The following is a 26,568-nucleotide window of genomic DNA, read 5'->3' as shown; positions in this document are numbered from 1 at the left end:
ATGTCCATGAGCTTCTATGAGTCCAATTATAGAGTTAAGGTGGTATACATGTTCTATATGATTGCCATTTAGAATGTCCATTTTTAGAAAAAAAAAATCGTAGAGAGGTTTCAAACATTTATAATTCTCCTCGGTCTCCTGTTGCAGTTTTTGAAACCGTACATGTACCGAATGAGGTAAAAGTATAATAATTTTTTTTTGTTGTTGTTATTTTTTTTGGAATGACTTTTCTATGTTAGTGAAATCTAATACATCCTTAAATGATCCATAATGATTGTAGTATTGTTTTAATTTTTTTAGGAATGTGGGGAGGTTGATCCTACCTTCTTATATAAGTTCAGTTGCAACTTTGGTAATCATTGGACTTTTCTTGATGATCGTGGTAATGTTCATGATATTATTTTTAATGGTGATTATAGACATCCTTTGATGGTTGGTGGTTGGGGCCAGTTTCGAGATTTATACCTTCTGCAAGGTTTTACAAGGGTACGAGTTTTATATTATGGAAGCGATTTATTTCAAGTGGAGTTTGGAAATCAGGTCGATGATACGCTTCACATACCAAGTTTTCACAGCCATAGTACCGTTGAAGGAGAGACCAAGTATTTTGATTTTATTCTTGAAGGGTTCGGTGGCTGCCTTGACACATATTTGGTATGGAATTTTTACATTGTGTTTTTTATTTACGTTTGTATGAAAGTATGTGTAAGTTTTTCTGTTTTTTTATAGGTTTTCGACGACTCTTTTACTGATTATGCGACGACGAATGATCTCGAATATTTGGTTTTGTCTGGATGCAATGGTCGAAAGGTTGATTGTCAATTATATACTGAATATTTTCCTGATCCATACATGTTTATTGAAGAAGGATGGATTGAGTTTTGCGAGGACAATGATTTTCAAGTTGGTGACTCCATTCGCTTTAAGTTTGCCTTAATTGATACTTCCTGCATGTTTCACGTTTTTAAAATAATGATGTAGTCTTTTGACTACCTATTTAGGTTCAAGCCCCGTGTTTTTTCGATGTAATGAAACCGGTATTCGGGTTATATATAATGTATTGTAGTGTGTTGTTGTTTGGGAATAAATAATGTATGTATTCATGTAATCTCAGTCGGTGAATATGGTAACGTGACTCTAATTGTTACCCATAATGAACGTTTATTATTGCTGTTATTTGTTCTTTTATTTTTTTAGTATTTGCTGGTCTTTTGGCATCTAGCTTAGTTAGATAATATCTTTTTTAGATGTAAAATAGTAATATTGTTATGAAAATTGTTTGTTATCCAAAATATTTTAAAAACATCTACGACCCTTGATTCAGTTATAGTTTAAAACAAATGAAGTGAAGACCTTGGAAAACTCATGTTTGCCGGAAAAAAAACGATAAAAAAATAAAAGAGTTTATTGGCTTTTGATTTTTCGAGTGTTTTGACTTGCCGTGATATGAGCGGTCAACAAATTGAATGAACGAACTAAATACATATTATTAATACACCCTCCGGTCAATATTGTGATTTAAAATTTGCATTTTAGACTTATTATAGACCACATACATCATTTAATAAATAAGTATAAAATGTAAAATTTTGCTTATAATAGTGACCGGAGGGTGTATGTTAATTCTGTTTAAATTTTTGTTGAGAAACATTTTTATTTGATAAGTTTTAAGTCATTTAATTATATCATTTATTTTCTATAATTTATGTAAGCTGAAATTGTTGATCAATTATTTCATTGAGCATAGCTAATTCTGCATGTAGTTGATGAATTCAAACATCTTATGCATATATATTTGGACAATTTTCAATGTTATATTTTGAAAGGTAAGTACAATGGGGGGATTGTTTTTTCAGATCTATGTTAGGGGGTATGATCATTGCAACTGTACTTGAGTATAATCATTGAAAGGAAGTACAATTATTGAGTTGTATTTTTGGATTTTTTGTTATTTTCTAAATTGTTATTATTATTATTATTATTATTATTTTCCCTCCAATATTTGAATTTTGAATTTTTTGTTGGTTTGTTATTTGGTTCCAATGACCTGCTCTTTATTTGCTGCAAGGTTTATACTATATATAAGGTGTTTTGTATTGCAAGTTTTTATCATTATAAGTTAGAGAGGGTAAACATTTGAGTTGTTGTGATGACTTTTTTTGACGATCATCGGAAGAATATGCATGATGCAATGACATCTTACTTGAAAAAATTCATTGGACACGATGATGTTGATAATTTTGGTTATTTTGTGTCGACTAGAGAACAAGGTGTTGCTGTCGTTGTTGCATCCTTTTTTGGTGTTGTCGAAGGTGTTGATATGTGGTCTTCTGTTGACCCTGCTGTGACTGGTCCAAGGTTTTTATGTAGCAACAATTAAATAAAGGGTTAATAGTGTTTTTCACCCCTGTAATATAGGTCATTTCCGGTTTTCGCCCTTGTAAAATTTTCGGTTTGATTTGCACCCTTGTAATTTTTTTTTTTCCGGAATACACCCCTCCAACTCAGCAGATTCGCTGACGTGGCGCTGACTTGGTTTTTTTCATTTTTTATTTTTTTTAAATGGCCAGGTGTAAAAAAAAATTGCCTTATCATATTTTTATTTTAAAAATAATTAAAAATAATTTTAAATAAATAAAAAAAATCCAAAAATAGTAAAAATATTCAGTTTTTTTCCAAAATTTTAAAAAAATAAAAAAATCCAAAAAATAATAAAAAAAATTCAGTTTTTTTCCAAAAATTTAAAAAATCAAAAAATAATTTTTAAAAAATAAAAAAATCCAAAAAATAATAAAAAAAAATCATTTTTTTTTCCAAAAAATCATAAAAATATTCAGTTTTTTTCCAAAAATTTTAAAAATCGAAAAATAATTTTTAAAAAAAATTAAAAAAATCCAAAAAACCATAAAAATATTCAGTTTTTTTTCCAAAAAATTTAAAAAAGCGAAAAATAGTTTTTATAAAATTCAGAAAAAATATTAAGATTTTTTCCGAAATATAAAAAAACAGAAAAATAGTCATATTTTTTTCCCAAAAAATTTAAAAATCGAAAAAAAAAATTAGATTTTTTTTCAAAAATTTTAAAAGTATTTTACCATCAACATTTAGAATAGCGCAGATTATATAGTATTGAAGAGTAATCAATGCTTTTTTTTAAAGTATTTTACATGCATATAAATTTTAGAATAAATATTTTGTTAACGTATCTTAGCCGTATCGTATCCTGAATTTTAAAAAATTCGCGTATCCGTGTATCCGTATCGTATCGTACATGCACCCGCACTAAATATACGGACCTCATAGATGAGAAGCTGTGACTTGTTTATTTCCCTACGGTCCATTTTTTAAAATTATTTTTCGATTTTTTAAATTTTTGGAAAAAAAACTGAATTTTTTTATGATTTTTTGGATTTTTTTAAAATTATTTTTCGATTTTTTAAATTTTTGGAAAAAAAAAACTGTATTTTTTTATTTTTTTTGGATTTTTTTATTTTTTAAAAATTATTTTTCGATTTTTAAAATTTTTGGAAAAAAACTTACAAGGGTGCAAATCAAACCGGAAATTTTACAAGGGCGAAAACCGGAAATGGCCTATATTACAGGGGTGAAAAACACTATTAACCCTTAAATAAATTAATTATTTAATTTTTATGTAAATTAATTTGTGAGGTTTTTATTAATTTATGTACACTTGCTTTAATTTACTATTATTTGATGCAGGTTTAGGCTACAGATTAAAGTTGGTGAGATAGACAATGAGGTCACTTTTGAACTGTTTGATAATGTTGTTGATAAATTGGCCCATGAGACCTGCATGGTCCTACAATCAATGGTAAATATTTCTTTTTTGTTTGGTGACGTGTTTTTACGACTATGAACTTAATTTTTTTTTTTGTAGGATGAGGATTGTTCAATTTTTCTTGATGAAACAGAGGAGTTGTTTGGTGATCACCTTATTTTCAAAGTTGATAAGAAGCGTGTCGAAGTTTCTGATCAGACAACGGTGTTTGAAGTGTTGGATGTCTGTCACGACCCTTTCATGGTTGACTTCTTTCTTAATCATTATCAACGTGATTTGATATATCATGTGAGTGTTTAATTGCTTCATCAATTTCTTTAGTGGATCCGTTATTGTAGAAATTATTGTATAATGCGTGGTTAACAACCATTAATTGCTTTTTATCCGACAGCAATCCACATGTGCTAAAGTTAAGCCTCACGATGGGGATTTGTTTGGTTCTGAGGAAAAGGTTTGTCCCTTTGTTCAAAAAGTGGAACTTAGTTCCACACCATCGTGTGATTATACTGAAGCTCAGGGTGATATTAAAGTTGGTGCCAAACGCAAGCTTGATTCGTCCTCGGTGGAATATTTGGAAGTTAATTCGACAAAGTTATCCAGAAGTGTGAAGTCTAAATAAAAATAAATATTTGTATGTGCACCCCGAGAAATAAATTGATATTATTCGTCGCAGTTAATTGTCGTTCCCTTATCAGCATTCGGTCTGAAGGTGAACGTTGATTAACTGTCATCGAAAATAGTTATTTTGTTTAGAGGGGCATATTAGTGTATGACATCATAAAATAAGTTTAGACTGATGTCCTTTCCTGTGTGTGGTTTTTTTATGTTTATTCATTTCCATATTGTTTAGTAGGTCCTTTGAGATCACATGTGAGTTTGGATGTGTTATGTATTGTTGCTCTATATAATATTTAACCATTATGGAAATGAATGAGATTTATCCATTAAGAAAATTTATTTTTGGAGTTGCTATTATGAAAATTTGCATGAGATTTGACCAAGGCTTTCCTTTGTTGCTATGTAAGAGTTGTGTCAAGATACCTATATAAATTCATCTTTCAAAAATAAAAAATACCTATATAAATTCAATCACCTTATAAAAAAATATGACAAAAACAATATGTGTTTGGATTGGGTGTAATGCGTCTAACTTTGTGGTACTAACCTTTTCTACATGTGATTAATATCCTGGTTGATAAAAGGGTTTATTTTAGTAGATGACCAGACATTATTCACCTTTTGAAGTGATTATATGTATGGGTCCAATTAAGAATATTAAGAAAAAGGTTTTGTCCAAAAATTATAGGGGACTTGGTTTTAAATAAGGGAACTTGTGGGATACATCTCACCAGTTGAGGTGGTTTCTCGCCATTGCTCCATAATTTTGTACATCATCAAATATTCTACGAAATATATATTTCGTTTGTTTGCTTTGGTATATTAAAATAGAAGATTCCGATAATAAAAACTTAATTTAATTGTCTACAAGAATGGTATAATATATTGTAACTTTTTGTCCTAAAAAGTAATCAAATTTTTCTTATCGCTAACTCTTATATAAATTAAGAAAACTTAATTTTATGCCGTTTACACTCTTGGTAATTAATATTTAATTAATAAGACTGTTAATGGCATAATGTTATTATTTTTGAAGAAAAAAACTAAATTAATTTTTTTTTTAGTAATTGGTGTATCGGTGCATTCAAATTTTTAGTCAGATCTTATAATTTAACTTATAGTTAAGTACAGGGGTTTTTTATTTACGTTAAAAACAATTTCAATAATAAAAGTCTGACAATAAATCAAATAATAATACTGCATAAATGCAATGCGGAGTTTCTACTCTATGTTTCCAATTCATTAGTAACTTATATAATTTTTTAATCTTCCTTTCATTATTAGTGTAGATTGTCATGTCATTGTTGTGTCCATAATTTGAGTGAGACTTAACAAATATACTGTATTTGAAGTCTGACAATAGTATACTGTTGTTGAAAACCATTTTTTTGGTCTACACACGTTTCATATCTACCACATTCTTGTGTAAAGCTATTACACTATCAGTAAGTAGCTATTGTATATTCAAATTATTTCTTTATTTCCGTATTTAGATTTTTTTTTTCATGAATCCTTATATTATTCTCTTATCTAAGCTAGGGACTTCATAATAATAAAGATATCATGGTCAAACATTAAAAGAAAGTTCCATCTTTATGAACAAGTGAGCAAAAGATCAGTTGCATTATGAAATTTCCAGTAAGAACTGTAACTGCGCTATTGAGGATGGTTATCAGTATAATATATGTGAGTTGTCACAAAGGGAAACAAGTCACTTATATTATTCTAGCTAGAAACTCTAAGTTTTGTAAATTGTATTATCTTTTTTTGGTTACGTAAATTGTATTATCTTATATTAAATATATATTTTCTACTGTGCAAGAAACTTATTCATGTTATGTACGTGTTCATTTTTTTTGTGTAGTGCTTAATTAATTTTTTCTTTTAATCGGTGGTACATCTTCATTGTAGAATTTGTCCTAATAAAAAAATAAAGTAAATATAACGTAAGCAAATATAAATTGGGAAAATTACCTCCAAAATGAAAATGTAGTGTAAATGATTTCCTTAGTTTTAGTATTTGCATGGTACTTGGAAATTAAAGTCGTATACATACTTTTCAATTTATAAACCTTGGGTACAATGAGTTGCCCTTGCAAAATTTGGTTCATTGTATTTTTAATATCATGGGTTTATGATTTTCTACTCTATGTTTCCCATTATTTAGTTACTTATAGAATTTTTTAATCTTCCTTCCCTTATTAGTGTTTATTGTCGTATCATTGTTGTGTCCATAATTTGAGTGAGACTTAACAAATATTCCCTCCGTTTCAAAATGAGTGTAGTTTTAGGTGTTTACACACATATTAAGAAATGCAATGATTAAATGAGATAGAATGAATATTTTACCAAATTATACTTATTAAATATTGGATAGTTTTAAAAGTAATACTTTGGGAGTAGTGTGAGTATTAATTGGGTTCAGACTATTGAAAAGAAAAAATTATTATTGCATTGTAAATTGGAAGTTATAATTATTTTTCAACAAATCTTTTTTGTCTAAATTGACACTCATCTTGAAACGGATGGAGTATACTGTATTTGAAGTGCGACAATAGTATACTGTTGTTCAAAACCAATTTGATAGTCTACACACGTTTCATATAAAGTAAGTGAACAAGTAGGTTGCTAGGTGTTTGGCTATATGGATCCATGTGTGGTAATATTAATATATTAATTTTAAAGAAATTATTTTTCCATTGTTGCACGTAAGTGGCCCCATTTTCATTCACGTGAATTGTTTTTTCCTCATAATTCAACTTTCTGTGTTGGGCTTTCTCAATTATAAATATACCACACCTTCCATCAATCTACAAGGTAAAAATAACACTATAAGGTTACAATACAAAACAGGTCACAAATTTAACACAATTCACAATTACTTGATTTTAACTTAGTGATGGGGTTCCCAGTATCCACTCTCCTAGCCCTAAGACCCGGGAAGATCAACTGGTCTGTTATGGTGAGAATTGTTCGTATGTGGGATGTTTAGAGTAGTTTAGTTCCTGGGAGAATTAACTCGGTGGAAATGATCTTGCTTGATCGCGAGGTTTGTTTTCTAAAAGTTTGGTATATAGATTATGTGATTTGTTTCGTAGTATCTTTGCATGTCTTTATGTGTACAGTTTTACGTGTGATAATTATTTAGTGTTTATTGTGTTTGTAGGGTGACCATATGCATGCTACTGTTCCTATTCAATGTGTGGATCGCCTGAAGCCACTTTTGGTTGAAAATCGTGTTTGTCTTTTGTCTATTTTCCATGTTGTTACTAACCTGTCTGAGTTCATGTCGACTCCTAGCAAGTATCGCATAATAATGCAACCAGCGACTGAGGTAATGGCCACGACGAGTTCAATCATAAAGGAGTATTGCCTCTCTGTGGTTACCTCTAAGGATATATTGCGTCGTCGATTTGGATACAGTTTCGCTGTTGGTTAGTGAATTTGCTTAAGGTTTAGCAACATGAGTTTTTTATTGTTGGTTTGTAATCTATACATTTTATGTCGTTTGTGGTTTTATTAGATAGATGTAATGGGTGTGCTTACTGCCCTTCATCATGAATACTATCTGAACTCTTCTGATGGTATGAGTACGGTTGTGAAGTTTCAGTTGACAGATCAGAGGTTTGTGATATTTTGTAGTCGATTGTTTTGTCATTGTATTTATGTCGTGTGTTAATTTGTGTGTCATTATTTATTTACGGTTTTCGTATTTATTTCTGATTTTAGAGGTAGGTTTGAGTGTGCTCTTTATGGGAATTATGTCGAAGAGTTTCAACAAATGCTTAGGAATGCATCAGACGGTTTGCCTGTAATTGTTATGCAGTTTGCTAGGATTTCGAGTGAGAGAGGTATTGTTATTTGGCTAATTTTTTTTTCATTTATTTTGATTGTGGTTGTATGTATGTCTTCTTATGCTATGTCATCGTGATATAAGGGTTGCTTTTATTAAAACTGAAAAAGACATTACAAGGGTTTTGGTGAATCATCCGATTGCAGAGGTTCTTCAGTTCAAGAAGAGGTATAATTTTGATAAGTAGCCGTGCATGTTTTTATCATTTGTTTCGAAATAATTATGTAGTTTTATCGTTTTATAATTTCTTCGCAGTATGGTTATGATGGGGAATCTATGCCCACTCAAGAAGTATAAATCGTCTATGGTACCTGTTGATAGTGGTTCTTGCTTCCTTCACCAAGATTATCCGGCTAAAAGTATAAGGGAGCTATTTTCCACTGTAGAAAATGGTATGTTCGTTGTTAGTGCAAAGGTGATTTGCGCACAACCCCTTGACAAATGGTGGTATCCTTCTTGTGAATGCGGAAGGTTTCTAAATAGCAACTTTGGATTCTACCGCTGTGATCATTGCAACCGCACTCTTTTCAATGTTACATGCAGGTGAATTATATTTTTAATTGTTGACTCTAATTGACATGTTTTATTTTTGAATATGGTATGTTATTTGATTGTTTCATGTTTGTAGATCCAGATTTGAAGTCTCTGTTTATGATGGCACCAGCAATGCAAAATTTGAGATATTCGATCATCTTTTACTCGGTGTCAACTCTGTTGGTTCTTCGATTGTTGTGAGTTCTATGTTGTGATTTGTGTTTCGTTCATGCTTTATTGATATAACCATTATTATAGTTGCATTGTCATTGTGTAGGAGGGCAAATGCCCTTTACCCCGTGGCGCACTTGGAAGGTTGAGTGGACAGAATTTTGTTTTCATTATTAGAAAAATTGCGATTCCAAGTCGTTCAATTTCTCATGCTTGTGAGGTTGTTCATGTCTCGGATGATGCTGAATTGCTCCGTCGTTACAGATTTGTTGGGAGTTGTCCTACGCCCGATCCGGTTTGTTCAACGTGCCATATTATTTTATATTGATTGATGTGTTATTATAGTATATGGTTGGGTTACATTTCAGTGGTTGTTTGTGGTGTGATCTCAGGATCTAGAAATGACGTTGTCAGATCTTGCTGCTGCCTCCAAATCTATTGCTGCTGGGAAGAATATAATGTCTGGAAAGTGTGATGTTCAGCCAACCCCTTACAATAGGGTACGTCGTCGCACCGTTTTTATGAAGACTCTTGCTAAGCGCGGATTGCTGAGGGTTATGGATAAAGTTTTCGGTGATGGTGCAGGTTGTGGGGGAACAAATTGACTTATGTCGTGTGTAGTATGTGTCTAATGTGTTATGTTTAATTATAGTATGTGTCTTATATACGTGTCATCTGTGTCTAAAACCTTTTGGATTTACGTTATAATAAAGTTTAGTCTGTAACCATGATTTGAACTTCGCGAGTCACTACTCGAAGGTTTGTTTAGTTGCGATGGATGGCCAACGACATGTGAAATTCGGGTGTTTGCCGAGTTATGATCAATGTTGAAGGGTTCGATGTGCTTGGTTGTTTGATAAATGTATTACAAAGGGTTGTATTTGGCAGATTGAGTTTATTAGTTGTTTGTTTGGGTTGGTCTGCTATGATTTATGTATGATGCTTGGAGGGAAAGGTTAGAAGATGTAGAATATGCCTCCATACAATGAGGAGAAATCCTAGCCACCGGGGATGATATCTTCATTTTCTTGCTTATCAATGCCTTCATGCTACTTTTTTCTCTTATCAGGGAATGAAGCCATATGGTCCGATTATTTGCTAGATCGAACAAGTGTTTTAATTTGTGTTGTGTAATTAGCTCATTATAATATGTAAATTGAAGATTTAAGTGAAGTATAATTTGTAATGTATTGTTGTGTATCTCATGTATAATGTATAATTTATAATGTATGCATGGTTTTGTGGCTGCGTATCCCAGGGTTTTTAATATGATACGTAATTAACTTTTAATTGGCATAAAAATACCCAAAATTATATGTAATCGTATAACATATCTTTATAATGTTCGCTAATTACCAATAATGCATCTGCTCTATCATTCTGATTGGTAATGTGATGATTGGTTTCACTCGTGGCAAGATGACTCCGTGTATGAGAGGCATGAACAATGGATTGCTAGATGACTCCATGTAAATAAAAGTCTTACAAGACAGGCATTTTTCATGTTTTTTAGATCCAAGCTTGATGTTTTAGGTAGTGATTTAAAATTTATTGTGGTGGATGTTAATCCCATTGTTATGTTTTGTGTGTTTACTGAAGTTTTTGGCCGATTTTACTTGAAATGTAAGTTTAGTACATTTCATTGGATTGTTTTGATTCAACTATGTACTGCAGTTAAGTATATCTCTATATTCACGTGTGTTATAACTCCTTGTCTTCACATACGTTGGAATATGGTACCAAAGCTTTTCATGTGATCAATTGGTTGTTATTAACAAGCATGCATGATGTTGAATTATTGTCTACCATCTCTCTTAGGCAGGGTGCGGATGTGTATTCTAAAAGTTTTAATTGTTATATTGGTTTACCTGGATTAGTAGTTTGCCTAATTATAATGAAGACTGAAGGCTGAAAATTGCAATCTAGATGTCTTGATTTTGCATTTCTTTCTTTTCTACTAATGTTATGTAAAGCAAAAATTTAATTGAGCAGCATGTTAATATTTCGTTACTTTAAATTTTTGATAATCCAAGCACCCTTTGATATACACTCTGTTGCAATAGAGGGTGAAAATTATAAATATTGTTCAAAACATACTCTCATGGATACATGATGAACTTAAACGGTTGGAACAGTAAACAAGGAACTTAAACATACTCTCATGTTTGTTCTGTTTTTTGTGTCGTTTTGTTTTTGGTGAGTTTTTTTATTCTCTCATGGAAGTTATTAACTGATTTCCTTAAAATTTAGCTCTAGGTGATTTATTGGGGTTTTGTATATTTGTTTGGTTTGTGTGAGGTGAAGGGTAATGATAATTTGGGTAATTATGTTGTTGAGGTTTTACCTTAAAAGTTGACGGGAATAGTCAACTTTTAAGGTATTTTACGAGTATCCGGCAAGGTTTTAATTCTGTGTATGGTATGGCAAAAACGCCGCGACTAAACGGTATGTTTAGTAATTTATAATGTTATTAATTGTATTGAGGGTGAGCTAAAAATTCATTTTGATACTCCCATTATGAACGTGTACTGAGGGTGAGTTAAAAAAAAATCAGTTTTGCTTTTCTTTTGGTGCCGATGAGATGTAGATGTGTGTTATTTGAAGAACCATTTAAGTGACAACTTTTGTGACAACCACTAATTTACAAAGGAAAGTAGATAGTGTCACAGAAACCAAAGTAATATAAAGAGAAAGTAAAAAAATAATGTGAGTATGAGAGATATAGTTATCACATAGGTTGTCACAAAATGATTGTCAAAATATCATTTCTCTAAGATGTAAGTGTTGTTACAAAAATAAAAAAAAACTACATCATCTTTTATGGCAATAATTGGTTGAATGCTTCCAAGTAATTTTATGATAAGGTACTGACAAGTTTCTTTTTGAGTGATAGTGATATTGCTTTGAAGGTTTAATAGTAGTCTATATTATGTAGCCTTCATGAAAAAATGCATGGGTCTATCTATAGATTTTCAAATCTAATGCAGTCCCTTATTTCAAAATGATCATTTTTTGTCACCATTATTTGTACTTACAGCTTTTTTTGGCCATGCATTTGAACGATATGGTCTTCATGCATTGTTACCACTTGATAAGATTGTTTTTTGTCATATATTATAAATAGGTATGTACTATTCTAATTTTACTCTAGAACAAATTTTCATCTATTGAATGTATAGTTTTCTAATCTATCATGTATAGTTGCTCATATCATTAGATGTTTAGTGAATTATTTTACTCACATGTGATTCACTTCAATAAATTACTTATTTAATCTACCGTGTGTGATGATTATTCTTGATTACAAGTTTTTGTATGTGCAAGGAGCAATTGTAATTATATCATGGTTGTTTAAGAAATGGACCTTTTTTTAATTTGGTTGATTTGTTTTTATAGGAAAAATGTATATATTAACCCAAGAATATCTTTTATTATTTTTGTAGTGTTTGTTTTAGCCTTCTGGTAAAAACATATTTTGTTAAATAAATCATATTCTGATTAAAAAATACGAAACTTATTTTTTTTTCGGTTTTTTTTTCAAAATGTATGAGTCTGTTGAACAAATCGTCTGTAGCTTTGAAATGAATAGGTATTTTAAGTATCTTTTGCAATATCAATTTTTTTTATAGATATAAGGAACTTAAATGTAGGAGTTTGAAGTATTTAAACAATAATTCTCTGATAGTAAATAGATAAAAATAGCTTTGTTTCTTTTTTTTTTAAATATGTAGATAAATTATGTAGATTATTTTAACTCAAGCGCCTCTTATTAAAAGACATGTATTTGTTGTGTACTTAATCGAATTCTTTAAAATCAAACGCATCTTATTAAAAAAATGCATCTTATTAATCGAGTAACTTTCAGCGTTTATTGGTCATGCATTTGAATGATATGGTCTTCATGCAGATAGAAAAAAAAATGATTAAAATAAGAATATATTTTTTTAATATTATTAAATATGTGTTTCGTCTCTTTAACCATTGAGTAGATAAATTATTTGTATAGAGTTATGTACTAGGTTAACTCTATTCTAGAATAGTATTTCCACTGTGGGAATAATAACTTTGTGATCTATCATCTATAGTTCCCTATATCAAAAATTCTTTAGTGGATCGGGGTTCGAACCCCGAACTCCCTACTTCTCGACATTTAAAATAGGTGAGCTCCATTTAATAGGCTAACTAACAAAAAAAAAATAAGATTATGTAAATACGAAAATTAGTCGGTTCTTATATTTTTGTGTAGGTTCAAAAATAAGATGCAGAAGATTGTGTATGTGCAGTCATAACATTCCTTATATTTTTTTGTGTTTTTTTTTGGTTGTTTCAAAAAATAGTATGTTGAACAAATCGTTCGTAGCTTTGAAATGAATTGGTATTTCAAGTATCTTTTGCAATATTTCTCTCCAAAAAAAAAGTATCTTTTGCAATATCTTTTTTTTTTTGTTTTATATATAAGGTACTCAAATGTAGGAGTTTGAAGTCTTTAAAAAATAAGTCTCTTATAGTAAACAAATAAAAATAGCTTTTTTTTTTTAAATATCTAGGGAAATTATGTAGATTCATTTAAATCAAGCGCATCTTATTAAAAAACATATATTTGTTATGGACTTAATCGAATTATTTAAAATCAAACGGATCTTATTAAAAACGCATCTTATTAAACGAGTAACTTTCAGCGACATGCATTTGAATGCTATGGTCTTAATGCATTATTACCACTTGAGTTCTAAATATCTTGGAGTTGTATCGTATCTATTTTTATATTTATTTATTACGATGGCTCTTTGTCATATATTGTAAATAGGTATGTACTATTCTAAGTTTACTTTATAACATATTTTCATCTGTTGAATGAATAGTTTTGTAGTCTAACATGTGTTGTTGCTCATATCAGTAGATGTTTAGTGAACTATTGTACTCATGAAGATAATTTAATAAATAACTTTGCAATCTACCATGTGTGATGTTTCTTCTTAATTAGAAGTTTTTGTATGTTCAAGGAGCAATTATAATTATATCATGTTCGTTTAAGAAATGAACCTTTTTTTTTAATGTTTTGATTTTTTTTGAAAATGAAAAATATGTATCTTAACCCATGATTTTTTTGCAGTATCTATATTTTATATATATATATATAAGGAACTCAAATGTAGAAGTTTGAAGTCTTTAAAAAATGATTCTGTGATAGTGAACAGACCAAACTAGCTTTGTATTTTTTTTAAAATATCGATAGAATTTAAGTACATTCTTTTAACTCAAACGCATTATAACGCAATAGAATGTTTTTTTTTTTACAAAAACACAACAGCATCTTATTAAAAAACATATATTTGTTATGGACTTAATTGAATTCTTAATAATCAAACGCATCTTATTAACGGAGTAAGTATTTGTAATCTTCTTAACATGTACTAGAAAGATTATGGCTATAAATGTTTAATAGTCTAGAATAATTAAACAAAATTAGATTTGGTATGTAGGTAGTTGGATTGACAGCATAAATTATTTGTAGGTATTTAAAAAGCCATTGAGATCCCCCGTGAGCTTAGCTCAGTTGGTTGAGACAGAAGCATTTTATATGCAGGGGGTGTGGTTCGAACCCCGGACACCCCAGTTCTCCACATTTAAAATGGGTGAGCTCCAGTCAATAGGCCATACAAAAAAAAAAGATTGTTAAATACGAAACTTAGTTGGTTCTTATTATGTAGGGATCAGTATTGTAATTGACCACGGTTTATATTTATTTTTGCAATAATTTATTTTATTTTTTGTTAAAACATGTAATGCCTATGTGGTGGAAAGCACCGAATGGCATAATAATAGACGTAATTTATCCTCTTGAGATATCTCAATTATAGCCAACAGTTATAAACCATTAGAGGAGCCAAAGAAAAAAGACTACATATCAATTGAAAAGCTTTAGTCTTAAAGCATGGTACGTGAACAGTGTTGTTAACGTTAACAGACAAATGGTAATGGTAACAGTAACTGTCAAAATTACTGTGCAAAATCACACCATAAATAGGGCAATTTCGTTCAGAATTTCATACCATTCTCAAAATATTTCACCATATTCTCAAAATGGCTAAATTTTTTCTTCTCTGCATCACTCTAATTGTCATCGTTATGTTCGTCGTCAGTATCATCAAGATGGAAGAGTTGGGAATGATTTTTCTGGGATTAATCGTGTTTCACGTTTTTCCATTGTTAGCCTTAGCTTGGTCTATTGCCCTTAACGCTGATAAAGACAGAGACAGGGATTAGGATATTGTCTTGATGACTGTAGTTGTTCTTGAAGAAGATAATATTGTATTTTTTTTATCCTAATTTGTACTTTAGATGTTTATTTTAATTAGGTGATGATCCATCTGTGTCATGTTTATCTTATTTTTCGTTTACTGGGTTAGGTTAATGTTCGTCTGGTGTTTATGTAATTTTTCCGTTTATTTTTAATAATATATGAGGTCTTATGTTGATGTAATCTTGCTCTTATATTATCTAAATAAATGTTGATTATGAAGATTATTCTTTATTTTTTCGTCTTATTTTAACTAATAATTGATGTCCTTGGAACCTTACCCACTTGATCTTATCCTCCCTTCAATCAATTTAGATGCCAATTCTTTGGATTTGGTCATATTATTATATGATTTATTTTCACTAAGTTGTTATATTCCCTGCAATGTACTATGTTTGAAAATATTTTTGCGTGAGTCAGTTTTTTTGTAAGAAATTGTTACTGTTTGTCATCAGTGGAAAAAACAAGATCAATAATTGTTTGTACTTCAATGTCTTAAGTTAGAAACAAAAAGAATAATTATTTGTACTTCAATCTCTTATAGTGTTTTAACTATTGTATATTTTGTACATGCAGAAGTGGGCCAATGAATTTTGTTGCCATATGTAATTGCAATTTGAATTTGAATGATATCTTCCGCGCTATCTGTTGGATAGTAACCTATTTATAGAAACCTATTTATATAGTTGAATGATATGTGTTCAATCCGTGTGTTTGGTAGCATTGTGCAATTTTTTCATTTTCAGTTTTTTCAAATACATTGAAGTACACAGGATGGACATCTTTACTTCTCTGATTCGTGCATAGGATGCCAGGGCAAAGCGGGCTGAAAGAAGAGAGAAACTAAAGCTCAGGAGATGTGTGATTCAGTCCGATGGCTTGGTGTATAGCGTTAATCATGGTGGTTAGTTGAATTTGTACGTTTTTTTTTAAATCAACTAAATTTTTTATTAAAGTTCATGTCTCTGCACAAGACCAAGAGTGACCCATATTACAGAAATACAAACTAATGCGTCGTATATGGGCGGAACACCCGTAGATAAACATTATCAAACACATCCATTCAATATCATTTACATTTGATTTGTTGTTAGTTAAATATGATTTAATTTCAGTGCCTACCGAGGATATGCGGGCGAGTGACCAAGATGCTATCGACCGTGCCCGCATTGCTAGATTAAAAAGAGCAGAGAGAAGAGAGAAGTTAAACCTCAGAAGATGTGAAATTCAGTCCGGATTTATTCTATCTGGTGTCAGGCGAGAGTGTAAGTTTTTTTGTTTGTTTTAGACATGTATGTGATTATTTTGTTTGACAAGTTTGATTATAAGTAGATGCACTTATTTATTTATTTTTTTGTTGAAATAAACATTAGTGTCAAGGAGTGGTAGACTTATTCATCAAAGTTTTAATTTAAATCCATCCACCTCAAGGGTAACACTCTCAGGTTGGATATTTATGTAAAAGTTATTTCTTTTGTTTGGTAGTATTTGATGGCCTATCTTTTCGACATGTATCTATATTTGGTGTCTAATTTTAGTTTGTGTTTTTTTGTAATTATTATGATAGATGTCATGGATGATTTGTCTGATCATGTGACTTCGCCAGATGATCCCCGTTCAAGTAATGTTGATATTTTTCGTGCTGCTGAGGAACAAGGTAAATTTGTTACTTACTGATTTGATGAAACATGTGCATGTTCTTAATCAATTTGTGACATTTTCCAATGTAATACAATAATTTTTTCAAATTGGATAATTAGTCTTTATTATTTTTATATAAAATATAATTCATGTTGATCATTTTGTATGATCATTTGCTATTATTCATAGAGTTATCAGACATCGGTGATATGACAACTGTTTGCCGGGATTGTGGCGCATTGGTTTGGTATGCTGAGAGGGCTGAGAAACGTATGAATTCTGTTACGCCCAAGGTGTCCATATGTTGTATGAAAGGAAAGATAATTATTCCCTTCATGCCTCAACCACCGAGTTTGATAAGAAATCTGTTCATTGGTAATGATCCTCGCAGTACCCACTTCGTTGCAAATCTTAGGTCCTACAACAATATGTTTGCTTTTACTTCACTTGGTGGGAGGATTGAACATGGTATGAACGATGGTCGTGGTCCTCCCCAGTTTGTGATATCTGGTCAGAATTATCATAGGATTGGAAGTTTGGTTCCCATTGACGGTGGCAGGCCCAAGTTTGCTCAATTGTATATATATGATACAGAGAATGAAATCTCAAATCGTTTGTCTCACTTTAGGTGGGGATATGATTGTTTTTTTACTATTATCTCTTGATTTCCTTTGATCGGATTTGTTTTGGAATTTATTAAAAATTAATTGATAGTTACTATTTTTGTGTTTCAGCTCTCTTCCTAACGATCAACGACTCGATGAGTTCTTGATTAATGATTTGTTGGGTGTTATGGATCAGAGTAATGTATTGGTTAAAAGTTTTAGGATGGTTCGTGATTTAAGGGAGGTTCATGCTAATGTTCTGGTTCGGCTACGTCTATTTCGTAATAGAAATTACGACCCTCGGACGTATAATGTCCCCGAAGTTGGTGAGGTTGCGGCTTTGATTGTCGGAGATTTTGATAGTGCTGAAGATGGACGAGATATTATTGTTAGAGAGAATGATGGTAATCTACAACGGATACACGAAACCCATGCAAAATACCTTCCTTTACAATATCCATTGCTATTTCCTTTTGATGAAGATCAGTACCAAGAACACATTGAACTTAATGCATTGACGGTATTGTCCTCAGTTAAAAAACATGTTCGTGTTTCAATGAGGGAGTTTATTGCCTTTAGATTGCAAGAGAGGGATAACGAAGATTCAGTTATTTTCCGGGCAAGACGGTTGTTTCAGCAGTTCATTGTTGATTCATATTCTATGATTGAATCCCAGAGGTTGTCTTGGATTAAGAATAACCAGGGTAAGATTCGGTCAGGATTCTTATTAGGTGTTGAGGATGTTGTTAATCGTGGGGATATTGATGCGTCTTCTATTGGGGCCCGTGTTGTACTTCCATCTTCGTTTACAGGTGGTAAGAGGTACATGTTTAACAACTGTCAGGATGCAATGGCAATATGTAAGAAAAATGGATATCCTGATCTATTTTTGACCGTTACGTGTAACCCCAATTGGCCTGAGATTCAACGTCATTTATCAAGAAGTGGGAATCATGCTGCCTACAGGCCAGATATTAGTTGCAGAGTATTCCAGTGTAAACTGGATGAGATGATGAAAGATTTTAAAAATGGAGTCTTTTTTGGAAGGGTAATTGGAAGTAAGTTTTCTATATTTATACTATTTATTGTTAACTATATTGGATTATAGATTTTGTTATTTTTTGTTGGAAGTGTTTTTGTTAATACAATATTTGTTTTGTCAGGTCTATATACAATTGAATTTCAGAAAAGAGGTTTGCCGCATGCTCATATACTTCTTTGGTTGGACCCACGCGATAAGCTTGATACAGCTGAATCGATAAATTATGTAATATGTGCTGAAATACCTGATGAGACAATGTTTCCGAAACTATATTATGTTGTTGCAAGCTTCATGATACATGGTCCTTGTGGGTTTGCGAGGCCCAATTCCCCATGTATGAAGGACAGGCGATGCTCCAAGTTTTACCCTAAGAAATTTATTAATCAAACCAGTTTTGATGAGAGTGGCTATCCTGTGTATCGTCGTCGAGATCTTGGTTTTACTGTTTTGAAAAATGGCGTTGAGTTGGATAACAGGAGTGTTGTTCCGTATAATCTGGCTTTGATCATGAAGTATCAGGCTCATGTGAATATTGAATATTGTAACAAGTCAAACTGCATCAAGTATTTATTCAAGTACATCACAAAGGGTGTTGATAGGGTCACAGCTGTATTTCAACAAGGAGATGATGAGTGTATCGATGAGATACAACAATATTATGACTGTCGATATTTGTCTCCTTCTGAATCTGTATGGAGGATTTTTGCATATGATATCCATCATCGGTGGCCTTCTGTGCAGCGATTGACTTTTCATTTGGAGGGTGATCAGCGCGTTGTTTTTAATGATGATGCAGATTTAGACTCTGTGTTGCTACGGAACAGAGATAAGAATACCATGTTTCTTGCTTAGATGGAGGCAAATCGAGAATATGATGTTTGGGCGTTCTCTGACTTATATTCAGTTTCCAGGAATGTTTACATATGATTCAACTGAGGGAAGGTCGAATCCACGGCAAAGAGGTCAATCTGTTGGAAGGTTAACTTTTGTACCTCCAAGTACTCGAGAATTGTATTATATGAGGTTATTGCTTAATGTTCAGGTTGGATGTACCAGTTATGAGGATATTCGAACTATTTATGGTGTTGTGTTCAATACTTTTCGTGAGGCATGTGATGCTTTAGGGTTGTTGGCTGATGATCGTGAATATATTGATGTTATAAAGGAAGTTTATGTTGTTGCTTCTGGTCGTACTCTTCGTAAAATTTTTGCAAATTTGTTGCTCTCTATGTCCATGAGTGACCCTGTGAGGGTATGGGAACAGACTTGGGAGGTGTTGGTTGACAGAATTTTGTATGCTAGACGTCGAATTTTAAATATGCCAGGTTTGTTTGTCGTTGACAACGATGGTGTATTTTTATTTATGTTTCTAAACTGGTTGATAATTTTATATTGATTTTGTTTTTTATTTTTACATTATAATGTTTATGAGTTTTTGTATTGTTTATTGTAGAGTTGATAATTTCTCCAGAAAACTTGAAGCAAATGTGTTTAAAGGAGATTGACGAATTTCTTCATCCAAATGGAAAATGCTTAGCTGACTTCGATTGTATGCCCCAGGTTGCTTCATCAGCTTCTTATGATAATTTGTTGTTGGTCAATGAGTTGTCTTATGATCATGCAGAAATGCTGCACAAACATGATCATTATTTCAGCACCTTAAATCCAGAACAATTATCTGCATATGAACAAATTGTTTGTGTTGTTGAAGGTGATTTGGGGTCTATGTTTTTTGTGGATGGTTATGGTGGAACTGGCAAAACTTATCTTTGGAATGCACTTTCATTTCGTTTTCGATCGGAGGGAAAGGTTGTGCTCAACGTAGCTTCAAGTGGAATTGCATCATTACTTCTACCTGGTGGTAGAACTGCTCACTCACAATTTGCGATTCCATTAGATTTATCTGAAGAGTCGTGTTGTAGGATTGAGAAAGATAGTAAAAAGGCACTTTTGTTGATTATGACCAGTCTAATCATATGGGACGAAGCGCCTATGATCAATCGATGGGCATTCGAGGCCTTTGATAGGACTTTGCGGGATGTAATGACCAGTGTTGTAGATGGTGCAGGAGATTTACCATTCGGTGGAAAGACAATTGTCTTTGGTGGTGATTTTCGACAGATCTTGCCAGTAGTTCCCAGAGGTGGACGGGCTGATATTGTTCATGCCACCATTAATTCTTCTCCACTCTGGCGTATATGCAAAGTGTTGAAACTAACAAGGAATATGAGATTGCAATTTTCAGAAGATCCATATGAGAATGAATCTTTCTTTTTGCTAAATGGATACTTGACATCGGAGATGGAAGGTTGGGTATTGACGATGATTGTGAAGCTATTATTGATATACCTGACGATATATGTATCCAATCTTCTCGGAACCATATAGGTGATATTGTTGACTCTACTTATCCACTTTTGCTTGATAACATGAATAATTCCAGTTTTTTCAAAGATCAAGCTATTTTAACCCCTACTTTGGATTTAGTTGAAAAGGTAAATGATTACGTAATGTCTTTGATTCAAGAAGAAGGCAAGGAGTACTTTAGATGTGACACAATCTGCAAGGCTGATGAAGATGTTGGTATTGATCGTAGGTGGATAACGACTGAGTTTCTGAATGACATTAAATGTTCAGGAATGTCGAACCATAGATTACATTTCAAAATTGGTGTTCCTGTGATGTTGATGAGGAACATTGATGTTGCATCTGGTCTTTGCAATGGAACACGTTTAATTATTGTAGGATTAGGACAAAATGTCATACATGCTCAGATTCTAAATGGTCCTCATGGCGGAGAACGTATTTATATTCCACGCATGAATTTGATACCTTCTGATTCAAATGTAGCTATCACGTTTCAGAGGAGGCAATTTCCTTTGGTTTTGTGTTTTGCAACGACTATTAACAAGAGTCAAGGACAAACGTTGTCGAGTGTTGGAATTTATTTACCTCGACCTGTGTTTTCTCATGGTCAATTATATGTTGCCGTTTCTAGGGTGAGAACGAGGGAAGGTCTGAAAATATTAATAGTTGATGATGAAGGCCATTCAATGAAATCCACTCTCAATGTCGTGTATAAGGAGGTTTTCCAAAGGATTTGACAACACCATGTATATTATGGTTTTGTATTTCCGTGGTGAGTCCTATGAGTTATCTATGTATCATTAGTGTTAGTTTTTAGTGAAGATTAATTAATTATTTTATAATTTTGTTTTTATATGCAGGTTTAATAGTGGATTGGAGTCCCACATAGTTTGGAAATCAGTTTGATGTTGTTCGATCAATGTAGTTCACAAAAGGTCTTTCAAAAAATTTAATGCCTCTAAGCGTGTTAGTTTTATTTCTTTCTGTCTATCTGTTGAATAAATTGTAATCTGTTTATATTTTATGTTGGGTTACTGCATGTTTAATGTGGGAGTTATCTAGTTTTTTTATATATTTATTTGCAAGGGTAAATCACGTTTTGTACCATACGGTGTGGCTTATAATTATCAATATCTATAAGGATATGTCACGATATGTGCCGTATATTGTAGTATAAATTATTTGGTTAATGACTAGTTACGTGCTAAATGTGTTGTGGTTCGTAGGCTCTGTATTTCTATATAAGTCATTGTATGTGAGAAATATATATTGGCTCCAAGCCTCCAATACACCTTCAATTGTCATGAACTCAACCCCATGTTCTGGATCATGTTACTTGGCCCATGGAAGTATAGGTCCAACTTGGGCCACAATTTCTCTTTATTAGATTTATCTATGAACGATACACCACCTGCACTTGATTTCTGATCTTATTTCTCTTCCGGTTTTCTCCACCAGTAACAAATATACCAGCCACAATCAACAGCTTTTATCGCGGAGTCATCCTTCACAACCACGCTTAAATTTACCAAAGCAACAATGTTAACCTTGTGATCGCCTCAGTCACATCGTCTTTAACTCCTCGAACCTCATTACTCAACGCAAGTTTCGCCACATTCTCACAGTCCTGTTCAATCTGAAGACCATCATTCAATCCAAAAACCAAACCTTTATCAGACTCTGCACCTCCATCAGAAGATTGAATCACATTATTCTCATCATCATTTTTCACCAACCCACATGAGGATTTTCCTCCTTTACCATCACACCCTCCATCAACAACATCAAACACTCCACCATCCTCAAAACCATTAAGTTTTTAACCACAAAACCCTTATGAAACCCAACCACATTAGTTCCAGAAAGCATTTCAACAAATCCATCATTGGTTCCTCAAACATCACTAATTAGGGTTTCATCAAAAGAAACACCAACACCAACATTAGACCTTAAAGATTTAAACCCCAAAACATCCTTCTCTTGATCAAATAAAACAGTATCAGCATTCAAATCAATTTGTTCTTAATTCACAGCCATTGTAGCATAAAACCTAAAACACAAAACAAAAACACGTGCATGCATTCATATTACAATTATAACAATGTAAATTGTAAAAATCTTTATAATATAATAGTATAAAGATGAATGATGGAAAATTCAATCCTGTTAACAGAGATAGAGTACCGGGACAAAGATGAAGACAGAGGCTTTGTTGTGTTTGTGTTGTTTGAGTTAGAGAGGAAAGATATTGTTGTTGTTGTTTGTGAATTTAATGAAGGAGAGTGAAACGTTATAAGAGTGAGAAAATCTCGAGGGATTTAGATATAGAAAATTGGAGTGAAGAGTGCCATAATTTGTTGTTGTGGTTTGGATTGGCTTCGTACCATAAACAAACGTAGTTATAGCTAGGGGTGGAAATAGGCTAGGCCGGGCCGGGCTTTGTAAGACCCAAGCCTGGCCTACTTCAAAAATTATAGGCCTGAGCCTGGCCTATTATCCGTCATAGGCTCAATTTCGAGGCCTGGCCTGGCCTATTTAAAGGCCTGATGAAGCCCGAAAGCCTATTTAAAAGCCTATTTTGCACTAAAGTCTAGCAACACATGTAAGCCTACTACTAAATAGGCCAAAATTTACGAAGGCCTAAAGCACATGAATATATGTGCTACTAAATAATGAAATCTTACAAAGGTCTAATCACACCAATATATCTACTACTAAATAACCAATCATATGAAGGCTTGAGTTTATGAGAAAAAACTTCAACGATATCAATAATGGAAGATATATTATACATAAAAAGCTTAATAGGCCGGCCCAACGGGCTTAATAGGCTTTTTTGTAAGCCTTAGCCTGGCCTATTTAATTAAATAGGCTTTATAAAAAGTTTGAGCCTGGCCTTGTTAATAAACGAGCTGGGCCGAGTTAGGCTTTAAATAGGCTAGGCCATAGGCCCCTGTCGGACGGCCTGGCCTGTTCCCACCCCTAGTTATAGCTATGTGTCATGGCAGTCACTTTCTTTGACGCGTGGGAGGCTTTTATAGTAATTTAACGTTTATGACCCAGAGCAATCTATATCAATACGTGTACAGCAAATCCACACATCTATTTATCTCTCTATATATAAGAATTCTAAGTTCCAGGTAAATACCTAAAATACCCCTACTTAATAATGTGCCACCTCATCAAACATAAGGGTCAAGTTGTCTATTTTGTTATTAACATTTATCCTTTTTTCCAATTATAAACGTTATTTTATACAAAAAAAAATCTATACAAGCCACTCATAGATATTATGCTTATTGATTAAAAGAGGTGTGAAAATACTTGCTATTATTCACAAGCAGTTGGTGTATTTCTTTCAACACAAATTTATATAAGCTCAAGTTTACAAGTTATCAAACTTTACTGTGTTGCTCAATGGTTAAATCTCATTCATTTCAATCCATGGATTAACTCTTACTAACATTTCGGTAGTAATCAGCCATACTCAAGAGTATGAATATTTAGCTCTTCTCATTTTATATATTTTTTAAGCAGAATCTTCTCATTTTATATTATTATATATTCAATTTTATAGAAGTTTATAATATGTCAATTCTCTTAAACCCTCTCACCTATGCTTTGTAGAGACTTCAATCCAACTGCACACACTCCAACTGCACTGATCCGTTAGCACTAGACACACTATAATAACAGTAACTATGAGTCCCAACTGTTGTGATATTTTTATAGAAATTTATAATATGTCAATTAACTTTTTTTTATCAATTGAAAGATTTTCAAATTACTTTGAATTCTCCCCTTTATTTCGTCTCTCCTCTATTTCCTACATTTTGTCCTTATTTTTAAAGTTTTCACGCCAAACACAAGTTCAGATGATCTTCTCATTGCATTTGGTTATGGATAAGTCAATTGACAATCTGTGTGATGTTGTTCCTGGTATGAATGTCATTGCATGCAGATTTGTTGTTCGAGTTATTTGGTTGTGGGAAGTTCGGTTAGTAAACTCTATAGGTATGATGTTTGTTGATTAAAATAGGGGTGAAAATACTTGCTGTTATTCACCAGCAGTTGGTGTATTTCCTTCAACAAAAATTTATATAAGCTCAAAATTACAAGTTATCAAACTTTACTGTGTTGCTCAATATTGATGTTATTGGACCAATACTTTCCTTGCAGGCCGAAGTTTGATTTTTGAAGCTATATTGGATTTTCATAATGGTTGAATCTCATTCATTTGAACGCATGGATTAACTTCCACTAACATTAATCAGATAAATTATATCTAACATTAATAAGATAACCAGCCATAATTATTTTCAGATTTTGTTTTCTATATAAGCTGCTCATTGCTGTATGTTTTTGCATAAAAATTATATAGTAAGTATGTTTGGCATTTTGCATTTGGTTGTTTGTTGAAAAAATAGCGAAAATACACGATACTATCCATGTGGGACCTGTCTAAGTACTTAAGATTAAGGGTTCCTACTCTTGATTGTTTAATAGCTCACTGAACATGATTTTGTAGCATAAAGGTGTCTTATTAAAAATGTTTGCCACACTACTCTGTAACTCAGGCTTCTTAGATTTTGCCACGTGTAATAAAACAAGTAATCCAACCGCTTAGATATTTCCTATAATGTCATCCAATATCCAATCCATAATATTCACATAGCGGTTAGGGGAAATTTAACTGTAGCTTTTTCCATTTTGAAGGATTTCGCCTTCTCGAAGCTTGGCGAGTCACTTTCAGCCAAGTACATGAATAGGTGCTACTGTAGTGCTGTTTGCTATATTTTTGGTGAAAATAATTTTGTTTTGTAGTGCTGTGTGCTACTGCTGTAGTGTTGTGTGCTATATTTATGGTGTGAGTAATTTTGTTTTGTAGTGTTGTGTGATACTCCAAGGCCCTTTCTCTCTCTCACGCAAGGCCTTTCTCTCTCTCTCTCTCTCTCTCTCTCTCTCTCTCTCTCTCTCTCTCTCTCTCTTATACATTTTGCAAGCCAGGTAAACTTATGCCTTTTTTTTTGTCTAATTTATGCTTCTTTTTACTTCATGTTGTTTTGTATTATGCATTTTCATGATGTTTGATAAATTTACATTTACATACCATACAATTGATGATGCAGGTTATATGTGATACAACAACTTATCTCATTGGTATGCATTTTTTTATTCTTCTTTACAGGACAAGTACACGAACATATCTACGTCATTGTTCATTATGCAACTTTTTGACTCTTCTTTGTCTCCCATCCATAGGTTTCCACAGCCAGCTCAAGTCATTCTTGAAGGAGGAAACCACGGCAGCAGCAAGCAGCATGAAGGCAAGTCAAAAGAATACTATGATTTGAATATTTAACAAAGTGTGGCGAAGAAAAATTGAATTTTAGTTCACAAAACTCATGGTGCTCATAAAATTTTTGTTATTCTCTTCATTATTTCAGCTGGAAGCCCTTATGAAAGCAAATGATATAGCAAACGAGAATTTGTCATCCTTACCACTGCTTCTTCCTTTGTCATTCTGCTTGATATGCTCAACAACATTGAATCTGCTTTGGCACATTCTATGCAGCTTTTGGTGCTTTTGCGTTGCCTGTCGGTTGGCCAATGAGGGAATATGTAATGACACAGGTT

At 32.4% G+C, this 26,568-nt stretch overlaps 1 pseudogene; it reads left to right on the top strand.

Annotated features, from left to right (window-relative positions):
• LOC146954939 (uncharacterized) lies at window positions 1–21,669 on the top strand (annotated as a pseudogene).
• Window positions 21,670–26,568: the final 4,899 nt, after the last annotated feature.

This window comes from Medicago sativa, chromosome 1 (genome assembly GCF_051527215.1).
Source record: "Medicago sativa cultivar Bolivia chromosome 1, Bolivia_mono, whole genome shotgun sequence".
NCBI classification, from domain to species: domain Eukaryota; kingdom Viridiplantae; phylum Streptophyta; class Magnoliopsida; order Fabales; family Fabaceae; genus Medicago; species Medicago sativa.
Note: the sequence above shows the minus strand (reverse complement) of the source record. Positions and strands in the feature narration are given on the sequence as shown.